General features: G+C 40.4%; 1 protein-coding gene across 2 annotated transcripts in view; it reads right to left on the bottom strand.

Annotated features, from left to right (window-relative positions):
- DCX (doublecortin) overlaps positions 1 to 6,653 on the bottom strand; it is a 109,702-nt gene that overhangs the window by 4,924 nt on the left and 98,125 nt on the right. The window lies entirely within an intron of this gene.

Raw genomic sequence — 6,653 nt, 5'->3', positions numbered from 1 at the left:
TGGAGCCTGCTTCAGATTCTATGTCACCCTCTCTCTCTGCCCTTCCCCTGCTCATGCTCTCTCTCTCTCTCTCTCTCTCTCTCTCTCGCTCGCTCTCTCTCTCGCTCTCTCTCTCTTTCTTTCTCTCTCAAAAATAAATAAACATTTAAAAAATAAAATAAAATGGTATGTGTTATCCAAATGGTTATCTAACACAAGAGCAGGAATTAAGGAATAAAGGAACAAAAAAGATATAAGACATATAAAAAATTACAAAATGGCAGATGTAATTTGTACCTTACCAGTAATTACATTAAACATAAGTAGATTAAGCACTCAAATGAAAAGGCACATTTGTGGAATGGATTTAAGAAAACAACATGATCCAGCTCTATGATGCTTGAAAGAGACGCAATTTAAAGACACAAATACGTTGAAAGCAAAAGGATGGAAAAAGACTTACATGCAGTTAGTAACCAAAAGAGAACTGGTGAGACTATACTAATAACAGAAAAAAATAGACTTCAAGCCAAAATTTTTTACTAAGACAAATAAGGACGTTTTCTAATGATAAAAGAAATCCAAACATCTGAAAACATAATTATAAACATATATGTGCCTTAACAAAAGAGCCCCAAACTATGTAAAGCAAAAAGCACTTAATTGAAGGAATCAACAACTCAGCTATAATAGTTAAAGACATCAATACTCCACCTTCAATAATGTACAGAATAACTAGGGAGAAGACCAACAAGGAAAGAGAAGACTTGAACAACACTACAAAATACTACACATCTATGGAATACTCCATTTAACAACAGCAAAATAAACATTCTTCTCAAGGGCCTGTGGAACATTCTGCAGAATAGATCAAATGTTAGGTCATAAAACAAGTCTCAATAAATGTAAAAGGATTGAAATCATACAAAGTATGTTCTTTGACTACAGTAGAAATAAATTAGAAAGAAATAACAGAAAGATATTTTGGGGGGGTGCTGGGCAGCTCAGTCGGTTTAGTGTCCAACTCTTGATCTCAGCTCAGTTCTTGATTTCAAGGTTGTGAGATTGAGCCCCGCCCAGTGTGGAGCCCACATTAAAAAAAAAAAAAAAAAAAAAAAAGGAAAGAAAGATGTTTGGAAAATTTACAAATACATGGAAATTAACATATTGCTAAATAACCAATGGGTCAAAGAAGGAATCACAAGGGAATTTAGAAAAGACTTTTGAGATAAAAGAAAATGAAATAACAATACAGGAAAAGTTATGAGATGCAGCCAAAGCAGTGATCAGAGGGAAATTTATATGAAATGTTCAAAATATGTTAACTCGTCAAAACAGAGAATAGATTAGTGGTTGCCAGGGATTGGGTGGAGGGAGAAGGGGCTGTGCCTACTCTTGAGGGTAATGAGTATATTCTGGTACAAGTTTGTGATTACACTGAAAACTACTAAAGTGCATACTGTGAAAAGGTGAATTTTATAGTATGTGAATTACATCTCAAAAAGCTGTTCTTTAAAATAGTAGTACCTTTGAAAATCCCTTATGCTGACAACTGAATACTGATTCCTGAGCATACAACCCTATACAGCAATATGCACGCATCGAGATATAATGTATATGGTAATATCCAGCATGTAAAGATGTGTAAAAATGTAAGAGACCGTTTTGTAGCGGTTTTGTTCTAGGACTATACTGTAACTATTGATGAACTCCATTAGATAGAAGATCTTTCAGGTTCCTTCTGGTTCTAAAATTCTATAAAATAGAAGTGAGATCATTGCAGTTTGTGTTGTATTAGTCAGACCAAAGCAAGAAATATAAGACAGACACTGCCGTGTTTATGAGCTCCCTGGGCATTTTTTGGGCAATATAGAAGGGCCTTTCCATTCTGGAGGCCTCTTTGAGTCCCACCACACTGACCCACTGGGGCTTTAGCATTCACCCTTGCTCTTAATTATTCATGTAACAGACCTTTCTGTGTAGTTGGTTGGTCTGTGTAAATAATTATAGGAGAAGACTATTTCAGACCTATATTTAGAGGAAGTGGGGACAGGCCTAAGGGTAGCATCATGAAGAGATTTCACTTGGGATGGGCAAGGTGAGGTACAGGCTATGGAGAGAATCCATAGGACTAGGCTAGGGAATGAACTTCTGTGCTTCTGTTCTCTATCCACTTATTTAGTATTCCAAATGTATTTTCTTGTGTGGGTAGAACAATGTTCAGGAAAAGGAATTATCTCAACACTGTGTTTTTGTTGATCAATATGTAGAAATACAGAAACACACATATTGCTTAACAATACAAATAATTTGCACCTGAAATTCATTTGCTTGGTCCCTTGGAGCCCCACAGAACAAAATGTTTGTAACAAATGCAGCTGTGCTGGCGATACTATTGCGTTAGAGAAAACAAAAACTTGGTCTCTGATCCAAGGAGCTTATAGTCCAAAGGAAGTCAGAGAGGAGTTTTGAGAACCCTGGCTTCTAGTTTGCGTTTGGTTTTTCCCAAACGTGCCCTGCACTTTTCTGATGCTGTGGCTTTGTTCTTGAAAATGCTGGAATGCCCATTCTCATCAAAAGCCTTCCCAGGCTTCAAGGCCCCAGCTAAATGTCACCTTGTCCACAAAAAGTTCCCCATCTCCCACCCTCCCCCAGTCAGATGCCTTACCCACCCCTCTTTGTGCTCCTATAGTCCTTTTGTTTGGTCTTGATTACACTACCAAAATCCCCTTAGAGTGGTGTCTGTGATTTAAGGACCAGGACCCTGCTTTATTCATCAAACTATCTCTCCAAGCACTTATAGGATGACAGTAAAAAGGTCTGGAAACATAGAGGAAAATGTACATTTAAATCTGAGCCGAAGTCAATGGTTCCACCAACTGAGCCACCTATGTGCCCCAGCTCTATTTTCAAATAATATGTCAAATATATTTCTCTTCGATATCTAGACAACTTTGCAAGCAAAGTGCCTCCAAATATAAAGGTATGGATGCAAATCACTAATCTGGCAAAACATATTTTTAATAAACAAGAGAGTTTCACTATATGTCTAGGTTTTTTGAACATCTTTAATGTGCTACCTTCTCCAAAGTGTTGAATCATACAGGGGTTGTCTTTAACCTCGGCACCCACTTTTTGTCATTTGTAAAGTGGAAACTCCACCTGCCCTATTTCTCTCACAGTGTTATCACCAAGGCAAATGGGAAAATGACTAGCAAAAAGATGAAGCAGTATAGAAATGCAAAATGTTGTTCACATTAACTATCCAAGGATTTACTTTGTGTCCATATTGTAGCACTTGAGTATGTGGACTTTGGCTAACCCCATCACAGCTGCATTAAAGAGGATTCTCCATGAGCTGCTTAAGAGGGGAAGCCAAGAGGCTGATTACAGCTTAGGGCCCTGCCACAGCCATCAAAAGTTACCAAAGGGATGCTGGGACTTCAAGTTTGTTTCCAATTGCGCAGGAGGAAAGTCATGGCCTCAACCACCTGTTTCCTGTCTCCACCATGACTCACACCTTTCAGGTCCACTTGGATGGGAGTACAGATGAGAAGGGCTTGGGCCCACTGCCCAAGGACCTTGATGGTGCTGAGACCCAGGTAGCTGTGTAAAAGAAGGAGCAAGAAGCTGAGGCCTGGGACCCAGGGGGACTGAGCCAAGGTCACAAGATACTTTTTAGCTTATTCAGAAACACCAGTTCACCCTCCATCATTGGTGGTGTAAGCATGAGGCTATTGCCCCCTGATAGAATGCAGTGCTAAGAGACACACAACATCACTTCCATGTCAATTCTGCCCTTAATGCATACTATGGACTTACTCACAAAGAAACATCAAGCACACCTAAATAAGAGGACATGCTACCAAATAACTGGCCTGTACTCTCCATTTCTACAATATGCTGTCAAAAAGAAAGACTCAAGAACTTTTCAAGATTAAAGAAGACTAAAAGGGACATCCCAACCGAAGGCGATGTGTCATCCCAGATTGGATCTTGGCCCAGAACAAGAATGTTATTGGGGCAACTGATAAAGTTTTAATATGGGCTGTAGGGTATATAATAGTGCTTCACCAGTGCAAAGTTCCTGATTTTAATAACTGTACTATTGTCATGAATGAAAATGTCCTTATTTTCCTATTCAGTGTATAGGAAATACACACTGAAGTATGTAGGGGTCAAAGGGTATGATATCTGCAACTTAATATCTATCAAGCGGTTAAAAAAATGGCAAAGTGTGTGTGTGTGTGTGTGTAAAAGTAAATGGGGCAAAACGTAAACAATTGGTGAATCTGTGTAAACAGTATACAGAAGTTTTTTTATGTTATTCTTGTGACTCTTCCATAAATTTGAAATGATCTCAAAGAAGTTAAAAAATCAGTATCAAGTTCACCAACATCCAACTGTTTCTTAAAGGTTCACCAAAACCCAAAATTTTGCTCTAGGAAACTCTATAATTTATTATTTAATGGTTGCTTGCTTCACTGTCATAACAAAAAAAGTAATTTTAAAAATAAGGGGAGGCACTAAAAATCCCACAGTGAAGAAAACAGTGAGGCTCTGACAATGCTGCCACCTATAGTTTGTTCTAGTCCTTCAATAGTTAAATCAGTTTGGAGAATTGAGTCAAAACAAAACACCCCCACCCAAAGCCTGCAAACCCAACCAGGAGAAATTGTTTAATACTGCCAGCCCTTCACCTTAGCATAAATGAACTGAGCGCGTCAAATTGAAAAACTGAATGACTTTCGTGAGCAGACTAAATAAATGCGCAAGCAGCCCCATCCCTTTGGGAAGTTACTGATGAAAGGTGCTGGGGCAGGTCACACTTCTCAGAAAGACAATAAGGGCAGAAGTGCATAGGGCAAAGCTACAGTAAGAAGCAGGGTAACGCGGAAGTTTCTGTTGGAGCGTCCATAGGAACAAGCTTTGCTGCTCAGAATAACTGAAAACTGACTGAAACTCCATGCCACAACCTCTAGGTAACATTAGCTACACAGACAGTTCAGCAGACCAAAGAAGCTTTGGGGAAACAAAATAGCTGAGCAGGACAATTAGAAGGTTCTGGTTGGGGTCAATACCAGAAAGTTAAAGGGATCATTAAAGGAACGGAACAGGAACTAGGAATGACAGAACAGGTAATGGTCAGATTAACCAGGAAATTAAAGCCCTAGTGGAGAGAGAAGAAAATGAAAATGAATGTCAGGCAGTGGTGTGCTGTTAAATGTTTAACAACCAATTTTCTGGGGCAGGGGGAAACAACAGCTTTGATTTATAGTGCTTGCTGATTTCCATGGTGCAAATATTCCCACCACAACTGAGTTCTGGCTATCAACAGGATGTCACTGAACACAGAGCTGGGAAGCAATGTTCACAGTCAGCTCTTGTGAGCTAGTGTGAACTGGCTCCAGCATCCTGCTGGTAACCTGGGTGCCAGTCTTATGTGTGACACTACCTAGCTCTCACCCTAGTAGCTTGACCTTCCTGGCTCTTAATTTTCTCCCCTGAAAAACGCTAACCTCACAAGATTATTGAGAGAATCAAAGGAAATTAATGTATCTCCATCTAAAATCTTTTTCAGCTCTGACCATCTATGGTAGGTACCGTGATGGAATTAGCCACGTTGGTGGCTTTTCACCTTTTACCATCTCAACCCAAGTCTTCTTAAAAATTTTTTTTAATGTTTTATTTATTTCTGAGAGAGAGACAGCATGAGCAGGGGAGGTTCAGAGAGAGAGGGAGACACAGAATCTGAAGCAGGCTCCAGGCTCTCAGCTAGCTGTCAGCACAGAGCCCGATGAGAGGCTCGAGGCCCATGCACCATGAGATCATGACTTGAGCCGAAGTTGGACGCTTAACCGACTGAGCCACCCAGGCACCCCATCTCAACCCAAGTGTTCTGAGCAGGAAGAAGTCAAAAGAATCCTAGAGGAATCTGCACCAGAGTGAGGTCATCAGAGCAGAAACCACATTCACATTGCCTCAGAGATGAGGTTCAAGGCAGTGACCACTTCAGATTTTCTATACAGAAGAGACTTCTGAGTGGGAATCTGCTTGGAAAGTGGGGCTAAAGAATTTACAAACTTCTACTCTTTTAGTGGTATATTTACTTTGAGTGACTTAGACATGTAAATGGTGCCCAGGGTCAATGTGGCATATATGTGTCCTCTCTTCCCATGCTGTACCAGAATCTGCCTGGGAACGAAAAATACACAGCAAAACTAGGGTCTGTTCATATTTTGATGTCCAGCAAATCTAAAGGGAGTAACTCAGTGCTAACTTTCTTTGACTGCTGTCTTTGTCAGTTCTACAGACTGGTGCCTGGGAACATACATTGTCCTCAATGCCCTCTTTGCTATGCCTCTGAATTGGAAGGAAAAGAGCCAAGCTCATCCTCTGAGCCATCATTTGGTGACACCATTAGGTCAGAATGTGTGTTTAGGACCTTTGTTACCTCTTCTTTTTGGTTAAGTGTCACTGGAAGTAGACAAACGTGTTAGCGGGGGCTGAGGTCAGAGGAATAAATAAAAGCGACCAGAAGCTTGGCCCCTGCTGGGATTCCCAGGCCTTTGAGCTCAAGGACCAGATGAAGGGAAAGTCTGGCCTTGGTGCACGGTTGAACTAGGATGGCAGAGCAAACCCTCACCCAGCCATTCAAAGAAGTCCGAGTGCAA

Source organism: Crocuta crocuta, unplaced genomic scaffold (assembly GCF_008692635.1).
Source record: "Crocuta crocuta isolate KB4526 unplaced genomic scaffold, BGI_CrCroc_1.0 scaffold238, whole genome shotgun sequence".
NCBI lineage: Eukaryota > Metazoa > Chordata > Mammalia > Carnivora > Hyaenidae > Crocuta > Crocuta crocuta.
The sequence above is the reverse complement of the archived record's forward strand: the minus strand, read 5'-3'. Positions and strand labels throughout refer to the sequence as shown.